Raw genomic sequence first — 17,798 nt, 5'->3', positions numbered from 1 at the left:
GATTTCTTTTTTACATTAATTTTCTTTTGTTAGAACAATTTATTGTTTGATGATCAACTTCGAATAAATTTATGTCCTTTTGGTTAAACTAAGATAAATCAATTTTGGTAGGAGTCCCATATTTCTAGCTAATGAGTCAATGTTGAATCAATTTTCTTGCCTTAATTAATGGTCACGACAAAATCCCATTTTCCATAAGGCAGTTGTGTGTAAAAGCCGAAGCTTAACATATCAAGAGTGATTTTATTTAAAAATAGTGATAATAAGTAGCATGTAGCAAGTCTTCATTCTTCTGGGAGTTATGATAGACTGGATTACTTTGACAAGAGGGATCTTAACATTACTTGGTGAAAATAGAAAGGATGAAATTTCTTTATGTGATTTGAATGTCATTCCTAGGGGTTTTGGTTTCAAACCTATATAAATGAAGAGAAACCTCTCCATTTTGCCTTAAATTTTAGGATATTTGTGATATACATTTTATTATCTATTTGTGGTAAGAATTTTGGATTTGGATTTGGATTTAGTGTTGGGAAGATAGATAGTAAACACGAAAAGATACTAATATACACTTTTACAAATCTCTTTTGTTTCTGAATTTGATGGTTTGTTTAGATTTATAGTTTCACAAGGCTTTATTTGTATGCATCCACTGAAATTTGTTCACAGCAACATGTGCCTAGTTACAAGGACTCCTTCTCCAACTCTACAACTAGAGAACATTTCTTGGTATCCAATTCCAACTCTACAACATTTGTTTGTATATAATCCATTAATAGTTTAATATATGTTATTTGCTACTTGAATAGATGTATGAAGCTTAAAGCCATGCAAAAAGGGTATCACACGAAGAAAACGACTCAAGAGTGGCATCGATATTCAACAAGAAAACAATCACAAATTCACGTTGTATTTTGAGAGCAATTCAGGATGCTCGCTGCTGTACCTTTACAACACCACTCAAGGACTAGAAATATGGGATTGCTTTATGCCCTAGAACGGCGCATGTTTGCATTGTAGTTCTGAGTTTTATATTCCAACTATGTGTATTAGGGTATATCTGAGGAGTGGGATTATTGGGATCCCATGTTTTGGATGCATTTTTAGGAGACTAGGATTGGATATACCCAATCTCCTTTATATTTAATGTTTCTAATTAATTCTTAATATAAATATTCTTATCAAGTCTACCTCCTAAACATAGCCCTAAAGAATGTGGTAGGTATGTTACAACTCTTTATGCGTCGTTTTTGGTTACTATGGAAGAAAGCGTGTTTAGTGATTACGACAAGCCTAATGCAACAAACTACTGGCAAATATTTTGCGTGTTTGTGCTTGGGTTGACTCTATTAGCATTTATATGTACTTTTTCTTATTCTTAAGGGTAGTTTAGTATTTTTACTTAGTTGTATGTATATGTAAATTTACTCTCTTCTTTTCGGGTTAATCTTAATATATGGAGCCCTAGTTTTCCTTTCGAAATCTTCTTTAAATCTTTGAGTATGTTAATATGGTATCAGAGCAAATGATCCCATTTTCTTCTTGTGGTGATTTGTGGTTGAATTTGTGGGTGTTTTTATGCATGAACTATTGTTGGTTGGTCGGTGCTGGATAGGGCTGAGCTTGTGGTGTATTGTGGGTTGAAGGATTAGCCAAATTGAAGAAACCCAGATCGCAGGGGCCTGGCTACAAGTTTTCAAACCTGTAGGATATTTTTGGGAGACTGTTTGTAGGTTTAAAAACTTTTAGGATTGTCTTGTAATTTGATTTTCTGGAGGACTATTTTGGAAATTTTCTTTTCATTGGGAAGTTTATTTGGTGACATAATTGTGCTGATTTTCATTATGGCTAGTGAAAACAATGATTCTCTTCAATCTTTGTTTGTCTCGTCTCTTATGGGTTTGTCAAGTTCTTCAAGTATCCCTTCTACCATGTGGGTTTTAGACTCTGAAGCTTCTCATCATATGTCACATGATTCCTCATCTTTTACTTCATTATGCTCTAAATCATCTATGTTTGTCATGACTGTTGATGGCATTCTTATGTCTTTAGTAGGTGTCGATTCAATTGCCACGCAAAATATATCTCTTCCTAATGTTTACCACATTCCTAAACTTACAACGAATATTGTTTATTGGCCAATTATGTGACTCTGGTTACTCAATCCTCAATCCTTTTTTCTTCCACATTTCTTATCATGTACAGGATCCACAATCCCAGAAGCTGATTAGGACAGGCCATAGGCAAGAGGGATTATATGTTTTGGATACACTAAAAGCACCAGATGTTGTAGCTTTTAGTGTTGACTTGTCATCATTTTGCTTAAGTAGTTCTTCTTCTAGTTTTTATTTATGGCACTCTCGTCTTGGTCATTTTTTGGCCTCTCGTTTAAAGTACCTAGCTTCCACAGGAGCATTGGGAAATATGCAAACTCATGATATCTCAAATTGTTCTAGTTGTAAATTTGCAAAAATTTTTGCTTTACCTTTTATTCTAAGTGTTTCTTCCTTTTTTGCCCCATTTGATTTAGTTCATTTAGATGTGTGGGGACCTTACCCTATTTCTACAAAAGGGGGGTCTTGGTATTATGTTTCCTTTATTGATGATTTCACTTGTTATTGTTGGGTTTATCTTATGAAACATCATTTTGACTTTTTTAATATTTATAATGCATTTCGAGCCTTCATCAAAACTCAACACTCCATTGTAATTAAGTGTTTAGATGTTATTTGGGTGGGGAGTACACTTCAAGTAAATCTTGCGAATTGCTTACTTTAGATGACATTGTTCGCCAAACTTTGTGTACTGACATACCAGAGCAAAATGGTGTTGGAGAGAGAAAACATAGGCACATTGTTGGAACCATGCATTCTCTATTGTTATTTGCCCATGTTCCAAGTTCTTTTTCAGGAGAAGCAGTTCTTATAGCAATCCATCTAATTAATAGGATCCTATAATCTAACACCTTAGGTTTATCTCTGTTTGAAAAATTGTATGGACATATATCCTAATTATTCTTCTTTAAGAGTTTTTGGTTGTACTTGTTTTGTCCTTTGACCTCATGTTGAATGATAATCCGTAGATTATACCGTTTTCATTAGACTTTTTAGTCGGATTTCAGGTACTTTCTAGTTCATTTTAACCTGAATTGTTGCTTAGTTCTTTACATTTCGTGTTTCAGGTTAAAATGGACATTTTGAGCAAATAAGGACAAAATTGGAAATTCTAAACTCAAAAGTAAGCGGATCTCAGCAGTTGGGAGAGTTCTGAAGTAGAATAAAGCACTATGAAGCTTGCTTCCAAGGGAGAGCACTGAGGATCGAAGAATCAAGCGACGATGCAAGCAGAGTTGCAGTTCTGTAATTTCAGAACTTTTCAAGAAGCTTCGCCGCGGCGAAGACTTATTCTTTGCCGCAGCAAAGTACGCCAGCCACTTAACATGTCTACTTCTCTCTTCGCCACGGCCAGATTTCGGTGATGGTCGTAAATTCTAGTTTTGTAAAACGTACAGTTTTACTTTGTGCGTGTTTTCTGGGGAATTTGGGCGAGGTATAAAAGAAACACTTAGCCTTTTTGTTGGGGATCGAATAGGGTTTGAGCAGCTTTTTACATTTCCTTTGATTTATTTTTGAGCGATTTTGAGCTGTAACAAGGGTGAAGATTTGATTTCGAGCCAGGGGATTCATCATTTGGGGAGATTTCTTGTCTTTTCTCTCATTTTCATTATGTTGAGCTTTAATATTATCGTTTTTCTTGTTTGTAGGGTTGATTTAGCTATGAACTAACCCATTTTGGGTTAGGGTTTTTATTGTAATTCGGATTTTAATGGGTTAAGTGATTGATTATTTTATTTTCATTTGATTATGCTTTGATTGTGTGTTTGCTCTGAATTCTAATGCTTATATGTGATGAACATGGTGACATTGAGAAATGAATCATGTTAGGCTTCTTGGGTAATCACCATTGTAGTATTGGATGCTAGAGATAGATTCAAAAATCAGTGAAATAATTGTAGGATTCTTATGCTTAATGACCTTGGATTTGTTAACTTTCAAATTGTTGGGTGCAGAAAGTTAATAAAGAAGAGTAGGAAAACATAGCCTGGGAAGGTATGTTTAACACTTCGGAGAGTTCGATTTACAACCAATGCATATGAATATGAATTTAGTTTAATTCTTAGGTTTAACCCATAAAATCAGAATGAAGTAAAAACCGTACCCGTTTTACTTGAATTGATTGTTATCCGTGTTTTTCATCTCGCATTCATAGTTAATTTTAGCTTAAAATTTATTGTTCAGTTTTAATTAGAAATAGCTCCCATTTATCCAAAAGAAATCGATTGCTCCAACTTGAGAATAGTAGGAAGCTTAGTGCTTAGCTAACAATCCTCGTGGGAACGATGCTCACTCATCACTCTATTACTTGTGCGACTAGTATACTTGCTACACATTGCATGTTTGTGAATATACGCATCAAGTTTTTGGCACCGTTGCCGAGGAATGTTTTAAGTTAACATTGAGTCTTTCTATAGTTAGCTAGATTGGAGGTTTTTTTATTTTTGTTTTTATCATTATTTGTTTTATTTTTGTTTTTAATTTTCAGTTGGTTTGTGATCTCACTTTCCTTCATTTCTGTTTTTGAAGTTTATGTGAAGAGCGAGACGTCAACTAGTGGTTCCTACTGCTGTTGAGATTGAGAGAACCATCAGACGACGTAACAGAGAGAGAAGGGAAAGAGAGGATTTAGTTATAGAAGCAGAAGAAATAGTTGTTGAAATGGCAGAACTAGAAAATAGGACACTGAGGGAGTTTTCAGTTCCCACAGTGAATGGTAGTGGGTCGAGTATTACTAGACCTACAGTGCAAGCCAACAACTTCGAGATCAAGTCGACAATCATCCAAATGATCCAGCAGTTGGTTAGATTTAATGGTGATTTGAAGGAAGATCTAAATCAGCACATTGCAAATTTCTTGGAAATTTGTGACACCTTCAAGTCGAACGGAGTGTCGGATGACGCCATTAGGTTGAGGTTATTCCCATTCTCATTGGGGGATAAAGCAAAGGGGTGGTTAATGGCACTACCACCAGGAACTATCATAACTTGGAATGATCTAGCACAAAAATTCCTTACCAAGTTCTTCCCTCTAGCTAGATCAGCAAAACTAAGAAATGATATCACATCATTTCTACAAGATGGAGTCATTGTATGAGGTTTGGGAGAGATACAAGGAGTTAATGAGGAAATGCCCACACCATGGCTTGCCAGTTTGGCTTCAAGTCCAAACATTCTACAATGGATTAATGGGTAATGTGCAAACCATGGTGAATGCAGCTTCAGGAGGAGCCTTGCAGAATAAGACACCAGAAGAGGCCTATGAGTTGCTTGAGGTTTCGGCAAGCAACAACTATCAAAGACCAAATAAGAGAGCAACACCAAGGAAATCTTCAGGTCTTAATGAAGTTGATGCCTTTATAGCCATATCAGCCCAACTCACGGCACTTCAGAAACAGTTGGGAACTATGCAGGTAAACTCTATTCAAGCACCTCAGCTAACTTGTGATTTTTGTGCAGGAAACCATGTGAGCAGCGAGTGTCAAGTTGGGAACACATTTGCTTCGTCATCTTCATCAACGAAGCAAGTGAATTACTTGGCAGGAAATCAGAGACAACCAAACAACCCGTACTCCAACACATACAATCCAGGGTGGAGAAATCATCCAAATCTGGCTTGGGGCAATCAGAACCAGCAAAATAGTCAATGGAACCAAAGGACATTGTCAAATAACCAACCAGGGGTAAATAATCAACCGGGAGATCTAAGAGTGACAAAGTTGGAGGACATGTTTGGAAAATTCATGTAGGAGACCATGGGTTTTATGAATGATACGAGGACAAATTTTAGAAATCAAGAGGCGCCCATTCGGAATCTTGAGGTACAGATGGGCCAATTGGCCGAGAAGCTAAATGAGAGACCTCAAGGTTCTTTACCAATAAACACAGTGACTAACCCACATGAGCAAGCAAATGCTATAATTTTGAGAAGTGGGACAGTTTTAGAAGAGGTAGAGCAAGCTACTAAGGAGGTTGAGCAAACTAGAAAGGAAGATTCGAATGAGGAAGTTGATGAAGAGATTGTTGTTGAAGAGAAACCAAGTGGTTTGGAGGAAGAGAAAAAGAAAAAGGATGAAAGGCAAAAGAAGAAGGAGAAATTGCCATTCCCCGAGATACCTCCAGAGTTGGCACATCACACCTCGCCCGTGCCTTTTCCTCAGAGATTGAAGAAAAAGAATCAGGATAAGCAATTTTCAAAGTTTATTGAAATTTTTAAAAAATTGCATATTAACATTCCTTTTGCAGATGCATTGCAGCAGATGTCGAGTTATGCGAAGTTCCTTAAGGAAATCTTATCGAATAAAAGGAAGTTAGAAGATAAGGAAACGGTGATGCTCACGGAGGAGTGCAGTCCATCCTTCAGAAGAAGTTATCCCCGAAGCTCAAAGATCTAGGGAGTTTTACTATTCCTTGTATTATAGGAGATATTACGTTTGATCATGTTTTGTGTGATCTAGGAGCTAGTATTAATTTGATGCCTTTTTCTGTTTTTAGGAGATTAGGAATTAGTGAAGTGAAGCTAACGATCATGTCGTTACAACTAGCGGATATGTCAATAAAACACCCGAGGGGGATAGTAGAGGACGTATTGGTAAAGGTGGGCAAGATAATTTTTCCATTAGATTTTGTGGTGTTGGACATGGAAGAGGATAAGGAAATTCCTATGATTTTGGGCCGACCATTCTTGGCCACGGGGAGAGCACTTATTGATGTGCAGGAAGGAAAGTTACTGTTGAGAGTTCAAGATGAAACAGTAACTTTCAATGTCTTTGAGGCGATGAAGTTTCCATCTGAAACAGATTCATGTTTTAGTATCGATGTGGTGGACAAATTGGTTGAGGAATCCATGGAAGAAAACACCCCATAATTACCTCTAGAAGCGTGTATAGCCAAATAAAAAACAGTAGAGGTAGATGAGTCGGCGAGTAATGAATGTGCTAGGATGTTAGAAGCACTTCAACTGATTGATGAGAGTCAAGATGTAGAATTTGAGGAGTTTGATTTTGATAAAGAGAAGGAGAAGGAAAAAAATGAAAAACCTCCAAAGCTTGAATTGAAACCTTTACCTTCCCACCTCAAATATTTTATCTTGGAGACTCAGAAACTTTCCCGGTGATCATTAGTTCAGGTTTGAGTACATTAGAGGAAGAGCAGTTGATTAGGGTGTTGAGGGAACATAGACTAGCAATTGGATGGACCATTTCGGACATTAGAGGTATCTCGCCATCATTTTGCATGCATAAGATACTCATGGAGGATGATATTAAGCCTAGGGTGCAACCACAACGGAGATTGAATCCTTCGATGAAGGAAGTGGTGAGAAAGGATGTGGTGAAACTCTTAGATGCGGAGATTATTTATCCTATTGTCGATAGCCCATGGGTGAGCCCGGTACAAGTGGTTCCGAAGAAGGGAGGTATCACGGTGGTAAAGAATAAGAGTAACGAGTTGATACCAACGAGGACAGTGACGGGCTGGAGAGTATGCATTGATTACCGTAAATTGAATGAGGCAACAAGGAAGGATCATTTTCCATTACCTTTCATTGATCAGATGTTGGAGAGGTTGGCAGGACATGCCTATTATTGTTTCCTAGATGGGTATTCAGGATATAACCAAATTGCCATCGCTCCTGAGGATCAAGAGAAGACGACCTTCACTTGCCCCTACGGCACCTTTACTTACCGAATGATGCCTTTTGGGTTATGCAATGCACCAGCAACATTTCAAAGATGCATGATGTCAATCTTTGGAGACATGGTGGAACGGTTTATAGAAGTCTTCATGGATGACTTCTCAGTTTTTGGTTCATCATTTGATAGCTGTCTAACTAATCTTTCTTTTGTTTTGCAACGATGTAAGGAGACAAACTTGGTGCTCAATTGGGAGAAGTGTCACTTCATGGTCCAAGAGGGAATAGTACTCAGGCATAGGATCTCTAAGGATGGAATAGAAGTTGATCGAGCAAAGACAGAAGTGATTGAGAAGCTGCGACCACCATCAAATGTCAAAGCAGTCCGAAGTTTCTTGGGGCATGCGGGGTTTACAGACACTTCATCAAGGATTTTTTTAAGATTTCTAAACCCCTTTGCAATTTGTTGAATAAAGATGTTGTTTTTTACTTTAATGATGATTGCATGCATGCCTTTCTAACTCTGAAAAAATTATTAGTATCTGCACCTATTATTGCAGTTCCCGATTGGGGACTACCTTTTGAATTGATGTGTGATGCTAGTGATTTTTCTTTAGGGGTAGTTTTAGGACAGAGGAAAAACAAAGTGTTGCATGTAATTCAGTATGCTAGCAAAACACTCGTTGATGCACAATTGAATTACACCACCACTGAAAAAGAATTGTTGGCTGTAGTTTTTGCTTTTGACAAGTTTCGTTCTTACTTGTTAGGTGCAAAGGTGATTGTCTACACGGACCATTCAGCACTCAGGCACCTATTGGCAAAGCAAGAAGCAAAACCTCGGCTGATAAGATGGATTTTACTACTTCAGGAGTTCGAGTTGGAAATTCGAGACAAGAAGGGGTTCGGAAAATGTGGTGGCTGATCACTTGTCGAGAATTGAGAGACCAATCAAGGGAAATAAGGAGGAAATGCCAATTAGAGAAACATTTCCGAATGAGAAGTTGATGAGAGTGGAAGAAGCACCATGGTATGCGGATTTTGCAAACTATTTGTCATCAAAGGTGCTCCTAAGTGGTATGACGTACCAACAAAAGAGAAAATTCTTCTTAGATTTGAAGTACTACTTTTGGGAAGAACCATTTCTATACAGACACTGTACTGATCAAATGATACGGAGATGTGTCTCGGAGGAGGGGATGGAAAGCATTCTACGGCTTTGTCACGAGAAGGAAGTAGGTGGCCATTTTAGGGGAGATAGGACAGCAGCCAAGGTTTTACAATCGGGGTTTTTATTGGCCAACCCTCTTTAAGGATTCCTTCCGGATGATTCAAGAGTGTGACCAATGTCAACGGATGGGTAATATTTCAAAAAGAGATGAGATGCCATTGAACAACATCATTGTGGTTGAACTTTTTGATGTGTGGGGGATTGATTTCATGGGTCCCTTCCCAAGTTCTTTTGGGAACACATATATCTTGGTAGCGGTGAATTACGTGTCGAAGTGGGTTGAGGCAGTTGCATTGCCGACTAATGATGCTAGGGTAGTGATTAAGTTTGTGAGAAAGAATATTTTCTGAAGGTTTGGGGTACCACGGGCAATCATTAGTAATGGAGGATCTCACTTTTGCAATAGGCAAATGGATGCACTATTGAGTAAGTATGGAGTGACACATAGAGTTGCAACACCTTACCATCTGCAAATGAGCGGGCAAGTGGAACTGTCGAATAGAGAACTCAATGGGATTTTAGAAAAGACAGTTAATGCATCTAGGAAAGATTGGTCACGGAAGCTGGATGACGCACTATAGGCATACCGAATCGCTTTTAAGACTCTGATTGGTATGTCTCTATTTAGGATGGTTTATGGGAAAGCATGCCACTTGCCGGTAGAACTCGAGCATAAAGCATATTGGGCAGTCAAGCAGCTAAACATGGACTTGAAAGCTGCTGGAGAAGAAAGGATATTGACTTTGAACGAACTCGATGAGTTTCGTCTCGATGCATATGAGAATGCCCGGATTTACGAAGAGAAGACAAAAAGGTGGCATGACAAGCATATCCGGAAGAAGGACTTTGAAGTAGGGCAGAAGGTGTTGTTGTTCAATTCTAGACTTAGGCTTTTTCCCGGAAAACTTAAGTTTCGATGGTCCGGACTGTTCACAGTGACAAGAGTTCACCCATACGGAGCGGTGGAAGTGTCACATGAAGAAAAGGGCACCTTTACGGTAAATGGACAGAGATTGAAGTCCTACATAGTTGGGATGATGAGTTGCAAATCCATCCCAATCTGGCTTGACATCCTAACTTGAAGGATTGAGAGAGTCGAGCTAAACAAGTGCTTCTTGGGAGGCAACCCAAGTGTTTTTAATTGTTTGTTTTTCATTTTGGTTGTTTGAATTTGTTTGAATTCATTATGAGTTTGTATGATTTTTAATGTGTGTGTTTGTGGGTGTTTCAGGTGAAGTTTTCAGCCAAAGAAAGGAATTAAAATGCTCCAGACTTCGCCGGGGCGAAGCATTGTGAAGAAGAATTCCTTGTGAAAGTCCCAGACTTCGCCGCGGCGAAGATTGTTCTTCACCGGGGTGAAGCAACCTGAAAATTGTGTGAGCTCCTGGAAGTTTTCGCTGCGGCGAAGAAAGTAGGATAAAATTTTTGAAAATTTTCTAAGGCATTATCGCTGTGGCGAAGAAAATTCTTCGCCGAGGCGAGTTGCCTCTGTATGTTTTCACCCCGGTGAAGAATTTTTCTTCGCCGCGGCGAAACCTGAGTTTTCTTAGGGTTCATGCACAAAGAACGTCGTCGCGGCGAAGCTTGTTCTTCACCACGACGATGGTACTTTTCTATAAATACCCACTTTTCTTTTTCATTCTTCACGCAACTCTTCATATTCACTTGAGAGAAAAATTTTCAAAATTCAATCTTTTGCCTTCCTAGTGTTTTTCCAACCAAATTCTTACTCCTTAACCTTCCTAAACACCAAAACAACCCATTTCAACAACAATTTTCGCGAAAATTTCACGAAAATTTTTGGATCAAGAATTTGGGGCTTTTCAATGTGGGCTGTTTCTGGTTCAGGTTCAATTAGTGGCGAATACTCTTTCATTTTGGTAAGATCTCAGGTTCCCTAACCTTTTTATCACACAATTTCGAGTTTTAGTTTGTAGATCTGAAAATTTTTGTTGTGGTTGAGTTGTGGAATTTGGGTGATTTTGAGCATTGATTTTGTTAGAGGAAGAGTAGTTCGTGCATTGGGTGATTGTGAGGAGTGTGGGTTTTTGAAATATTGGAGTGTTTGTGTAAAATTGAAAATTTGAAGTTTGGGGGGTAAAGTGCGAATTTTTGGAAGTGTTGTTTGTTTTTGCAGGATTGAATTGGTTGTGTAGAACAACTAGGTTTGAATTGTTGGGGTATAATTTTTTAATGAACTTTAATTGTGAACAATGCCTGCCAAAATTAAGCATCCATACAAGGGTAAGGGCAAAGGCAAGAAAGTTGACAATCGTTTTGTTAGTGAGGAAGCCCGTAAAAGGTATGAGAGGGCAATCCAAAGAAAGGATAAGGGTATTATTCCTGAGCGCGGATTGACCGCGAGTCAGGCCTTGGACTGGAGTAGAGGGAGACGTTGAGAGATGTTTATGAGTGCTCCTAAACAAGCGGCTGTAGAGCCGTTAGTAAGGGAGTTCTATGCCAATCTCCTGGATTGTTTGGAAGGTACAGTTTTGGTAAGAGGGGTTGATGTACCATTTACGGAAAGGGTGATCAATGAGTTCTATAACCTGCCTGAAATTTTCTAGGATGAGTACGTACAGTTTAAGAGATCACAGTTTAAGGACAGTATTATCCTTCCGGTCATTGCAAAACCAGATGCAGATTGGGCAGTATTGAAGAAATAGAAGAAGACTCTTAGGGAACTCAGTTGACACTGATGGCTCGACTGTGGCAATATTTTGTCAGTATGAAATTGATGCCGGAATCGCACTACAGCACAGTTACTCATGAGAAGGCAGTATTGCTTTACTCTATTGCCACAGGGAAGAGTATCGATGTGGGAGACATGATCTGGAACAGCATTAAGCAGGCCTCCAAACCAGGGCGAACAAGTTACGGTTTCCCACATCTCATCACAGCCTTGTGCCTTAGAGCTGGAGTCGAGATTCAGGATGACGAGCACCGTATTCATGCTGCCCTAGTTCTAGACTAAGAGTATTATAGGAAGCACCTTGACCGTCCGGAAGCTGCGCAACCAAGAGCAAGGGCAAAAAGGCAGAGAACAGGCCTTGCCACATCATCCAACTCCACAGCTACACAGAAAGAGATGATGCAGCAGATGATGGGTTTAATGAAACATATGGCAAAACGTCAAGATTGGTTGGTTGAGCAGACCCAGATAATGTATGAGATGTAGAAGAATAGCTTTAAAGAACTCAACGTTGATGCTTCAGCATACCAATGTGTAGACTGGGACTCAGATGAGTGGATGGGCTCTGAGTCGAAAGAAGAGGAGAATGAAGAGGAAGAAGAAGAATGAGCCGGAGCACCTGTTTTTGTTTTTCTTTATGTTATTTGTTTTTATTTGATTTTGTTGTTCATTTTAAACATTAAACTCAGTTTTATTTTTGTTTTGGATTTTGTTTAGTTGTTTTAGTTGTTTATGTTAATTTGGTAGTTGTTGAAATGACGAGATTAGGTTGTAATATTTTCAAGTTAGTTTGTGAATTTGTGCTAACACAAGGGACACCACAGTTTCAATTGTTTTGACAGATTATGGGTGATGAAAAGTCCGAGACCGGGTGTTCATTGTGGAGAGACACTTCACGGATTAACCAGGGAGCCTTCTTGTACCTTTTTTTTTTTTTTTTTTTTTNTTTTTTTTTTTTTTTAAATATAAAATTTCGTATATACTAGATTAAAAATGCACATAATATTCATTGTCTATAAATTAAAGGCCCTAAATAAATTTTAATGAAAATATAATTGTACTAAAATTATTCCATATATAAAACAGAAAAACCATACTGTATATACAAAGTTATCAAAATGAATTTTTCATATAAAAAAAAAAAAAAAAAGAAATCTGCATAGTTTAAGGGTGTACCGACTGGAAACCAGAACCTGCCTTAAAAACTGCCTAGCAGTACTTGGCAGCCTCTAGTATAATAACGCCACGTACATCTTAAACGAGATTCCTCCGCATTTATGGTTTCTGGAATAAGAAAAATACACGTTTGAGGGTTGTGAATTAGTGGACATTCCAATTGGTGGTTAAGAAGAAGTGGAGTTCGATTTGATGTTAGTTTTTGCATTAGGAAACTGAGTTTTCTTACTTTGTTATTCCTATCATTTTTCTTGGAACCCACTACCTGAGCCTAACGTTACAAGCTTTTAAAGACCTTTTGATTCTTATCTTTCTCTAGTCCTCATTAGTGGAGAGTAGTTCGATATTTAGGATTATGGAGTTCGTCACCATTTGATAAACTTTACATTTTTGCATAAAATAATCTGGGAAGTTGGAATGTGGATTGAAGTGGGGATCACCTACTTGGTGAATTGATTGAGGAAGATAGTCGATATAGCTTATAACTTCTTGGAGTGTTGAACATTTCCTAATAATAATTTTTCAACAACTTTTGAGACTTGTGTAATTTCTAGGGAATTCGTTTGTTGAATTTGAGTCTTGTTGGTTTTTGTTCATCTTTCAGTTTTGATGTGTGTGTGTTTTGTGTTTTTGTTCATAGTTTATTGTTTTCGTTCCCTTTAGTTTTGTACCGTATGCTCGGGGACGAGCATATGTTTAGTTTGGGGGTATTTGATAATCCGTGGATTATACCGTTTTCATTAGACTTTTTAGTCGGATTTCAGGTACTTTCTAGTTCATTTTAACCTGGATTGTTGCTTAATTCTTTACATTTTGTGTTTCAGGTTAAAGTGGACATTTTGAGCAAATAAGGACAAAATTGAAATTCTAAACTCAAAAGTAAGCGGATCTCAGAAGTTGGGAGAGTTCTGAAGCAGAATAAAACACTATGAAGCTTGCTTCCAAGGGAGAGCACCGAGGATCGAAGAATCAAGCGAAGATGCAAGCAGAGTGGCAGTTCTGTAATTTCAGAACTTTTCAAGAAGCTTTGCCACAGCGAAGACTTATTCTTTGCCGCAGCGAAGTACGCCAACCACTTAACATATCTGCTTCTTTCTTTGCCACGGCGACGGTCGTAAATTCTAGTTTTGTAAAACGCACAGTTTTACTTTGTGTGTGTTTTTCTAGGGAATTTGGGCGAGGTATAAAAGAAACACTTAGCCTTTTTGTTAGGGATCAAATAGGGTTTGAGCAGCTTTTTACATTTCCTTTGATTTATTTTTGAGCGATTTTGAGCTGTAACAAGGGTGAAGATTCGATTTCGAACCAGGGGATTCATCATTTGGGGAGATTTCTTGTCTTTTCTCTCATTTTCATTATGCTGAGCTTTAATATTATCGTTTTTCTTGTTTGTAGGGTTGATTTAGCTATGAACTAACCCATTTTGGGTTAGGGTTTTGATTGTAATTCGGATTTTAATGGGTTAAGTGATTGATTGTTTTATTTTCATTTGATTATGCTTTGATTGTGTGTTTGCTCTGAATTCTAATGCTTATATGTGATGAACATGGTGAGATTGAGAAATGAATCATGTTAGGCTCTTGGGTAATCACCATTGTAGTATTGGATGCTAGAGATAGATTCAAGCTAATTTCTACAAAGGGGGGGTCTTGGTATTATGTTTCCTTTATTGATATTTCACTTGTTATTGTTGGGTTTATCTTATGAAACATCATTTTGACTTTTTAATATTTAATGCATTTCGACCTTCATCAAACTCAACACTCCATGTAATTAAGTGTTTAGATGTTATTTGGGTGGGGAGTACACTTCAGTAAATCTTGCGAATTGCTTACTTTAGATGACATTGTTCGCCAAACTTTGTGTACTGACATACCAGCAAAATGGTGTTGGAGAGAGAAACATAGGCATTGTTGGAACCATGCATTCTCTATTGTTTTTGCCCATGTTCCAAGTTCTTTTTCAGGAGAAGCAGTTCTTATAGCAATCCATCTAATTAATAGGATCCTATATCTAACACCTTAGGTTTATCTCTGTTTGAAAAATTGTATGGACATATCCTAATTATTCTTCTTTAAGAGTTTTTGGTTGTACTTGTTTTGTCCTTTGACCTCATGTTGAATGATAATCCTAGATTATACCGTTTTCATTAGACTTTTTAGTCGGATTTCAGGTACTTTCTAGTTCATTTTAACCTGAATTGTTGCTTAGTTTCTTTACATTTCGTGTTTCAGGTTAAAATGGACATTTTGAGCAAATAGGACAAAATTGGAAATTCTAAACTCAAAGTAAGCGGATCTCAGCAGTTGGGAGAGTTCTGAAGTAGAATAAAGCACTATGAAGCTTGCTTCCAAGGGAGAGCACTGAGGATCGAAGAATCAAGCGACGATGCAAGCAGAGTTGCAGTTCTGTAATTTCAGAACTTTTCAAGAAGCTTCGCCGCGGCGAAGACTTATTCTTTGCCGCAGCAAAGTACGCCACCACTTAACATGTCTACTTCTCTCTTCGCCACGGCCAGATTTCGGTGATGCGTAAATTCTAGTTTTGTAAAACGTACAGTTTTACTTTGTGCTGTTTTCTGGGAATTTGGCGAGGTATAAAAGAAACACTTAGCCTTTTGTTGGGGATCGAATGGGTTTGAGCAGCTTTTTACATTTCCTTTGATTTATTTTTGACGATTTTGAGCTGTAACAAGGGTGAAGATTTGATTTCGAGCCAGGGGATTCATCATTTGGGGAGATTTTCTGTCTTTCTCTCATTTTCATTATGTTGAGCTTTAATATTATCGTTTTTCTTGTTTGTAGGGTTGATTTAGCTATGAACTAACCCATTTTGGGTTAGGGTTTTTATTGTAATTCGATTTAATGGGTTAAGTGATTGATTATTTATTTTCATTTGATTATGCTTTGATTGTGTGTTTCTCTGAATTCTAATGCTATATGTGATGAACATGGTGACATTGAGAAATGAATCATGTTAGGCTTCTTGGGTAATCACCATTGTAGTATTGGATGCTAGAGATAGATTCAAAAATCAGTGAAATAATTGTAGGATTCTTTATGCTTAATGACCTTGGATTTGTTAACTTTCAAATTGTTGGGTGCAGAAAGTTAATAAAGAAGAGTAGGAAACATAGCCTGGGAATATGTTTAACACTTCGGAGAGTCGATTTACAACCAATGCATATGAATATGATTAGTTTAATTCTTAGGTTTAACCAATAAATCAGAATGAAGTAAAAACCGTACCCTTTTTACTTGAATTGATTGTTCCGTTTTTTCATCTCGCATTCATAGTTAATTTTAGCTTAAATTTATTGTTCAGTTTTAATTAGAAATAGCTCCCATTTTCCAAAAGAAATCGATTGCTCCAACTTGAGAATAGTAGGAAGCTTAGTGCTATCTAACAATCCTCGTGGAACGATGCCTCCTCATCACTCTATTACTTGTGCGACTAGTATACTTGCTACACATTGCATGTTTTGAATATACGCATCAAGTTTTTGGCACCGTTGCCGAGGATTTTAAGTTAACATTGAGTCTTTCTATATTAGCTAGATTGGAGGTTTTTTTATTTTTGTTTTTATCATTATTTGTTTTATTTTTGTTTTTAATTTTCAGTTGGTTTGTGATCTCACTTTCCTTCATTTCTGTTTTTGAAGTTTATGTGAAGAGCGAGACGTCAACTAGTGGTTCCTACTGCTGTTGAGATTGAGAGAACCATCAGACGACGTAACAGAGAGAGAAGAAAGAGAGGATTTAGTTATAGAAGCAGAAGAAATAGTTTGTTGAAATGCAGAACTAGAAAATAGGACACTGAGGAGTTTTCAGTTCCCACAGTGAATGGTAGTGGGTCGAGTATTACTAGACCTACAGTGCAAGCCAACAACTTCGAGATCAAGTCGACAATCTCCAAATGATCCAGCAGTTGGTTAGATTTAATGGTGATTTGAAGGAAGATCTAAATCAGCACATTGCAAATTTCTTGGAAATTTGTGACACCTTCAAGTCGAACGGAGTGTCGGTTGACGCCATTAGGTTGAGGTTATTCCCATTCTCATTGGGGATAAAGCAAAGGGTGGTTAATGGCACTACCACCAGGAACTACATAACTTGAATGATCTAGCACAAAAATTCCTTACCAAGTTCTTCCCTCTATCTAGATCAGCAAAACTAAGAAATGATATCACATCATTTCTACAAGATGGAGTCATTGTATGAGGTTTGGGAGAGATACAAGGAGTTAATGAGGAAATGCCCACACCATGGCTTGCCAGTTTGGCTTCAAGTCCAAACATTCTACAATGTTAATGGGTAATGTGCAAACCATGGTGAATGCACCTTCAGGAGGAGCCTTGCAAGATAAACACCAGAAGAGGCCTATGATTTGCTTGAGGTTTCGGCAAGCAACAACTATCAAAGACCAAATAAGAGAGCAACACCAGGAAATCTTCAGGTCTAATGAAGTTGATGCCTTTATAGCCATATCAGCCCAACTCACGGCACTTCAGAAACAGTTGGGAACTATGCTTAAACTCTATCACAGCACCTCAGCTAACTTGTGATTTTGTGCAGGAAACCATGTGAGCAGCGAGTGTCAAGTTGGGAACACATTTGCTTCGTCATCTTCATCAACGAAGCAAGTGAATTACTTGGCAGGAATCAAGACAACCAAACAACCCGTACTCCAACACATACAATCCAGGTGAGAATCATCCAAATCTGGCTTGGGGCAATCAGAACCAGCAAAATAGTCAATGGAACCAAAGGACATTGTCAAATAACCAACCAGGGTAAATAATCAACCGGGAGATCTAAGAGTGACAAAGTTGGAGGACATGTTTGGAAAATTCATGTAGGAGACCATGGGTTTTATGAATGATACAGGACAAATTTTAGAAATCAAGAGGCGCCCATTCGGAATCTTGAGGTACAGATGGGCCAATTGCCGAGAA

General features: G+C 37.9%; 2 non-coding genes across 2 annotated transcripts; both read right to left on the bottom strand.

Annotated features, from left to right (window-relative positions):
- Positions 1–5,159: 5,159 nt before the first annotated feature.
- On the bottom strand, positions 5,160–5,261 carry LOC116111793. The gene has a single exon (XR_004125115.1). It is a non-coding gene; the product is annotated as a small nucleolar RNA R71 (small nucleolar RNA).
- An 11,752-nt stretch (positions 5,262–17,013) lies between these two features.
- LOC116111792 lies at positions 17,014–17,115 on the bottom strand. The gene has a single exon (XR_004125114.1). It is a non-coding gene; the product is annotated as a small nucleolar RNA R71 (small nucleolar RNA).
- Between the last annotated feature and the right edge of the window lie 683 nt (positions 17,116–17,798).

This window comes from Pistacia vera, unplaced genomic scaffold (assembly GCF_008641045.1).
Source record: "Pistacia vera cultivar Batoury unplaced genomic scaffold, PisVer_v2 Contig65, whole genome shotgun sequence".
Classification (NCBI taxonomy): Eukaryota; Viridiplantae; Streptophyta; class Magnoliopsida; order Sapindales; family Anacardiaceae; genus Pistacia; species Pistacia vera.
Note: the sequence above shows the minus strand (reverse complement) of the source record. Positions and strands in the feature narration are given on the sequence as shown.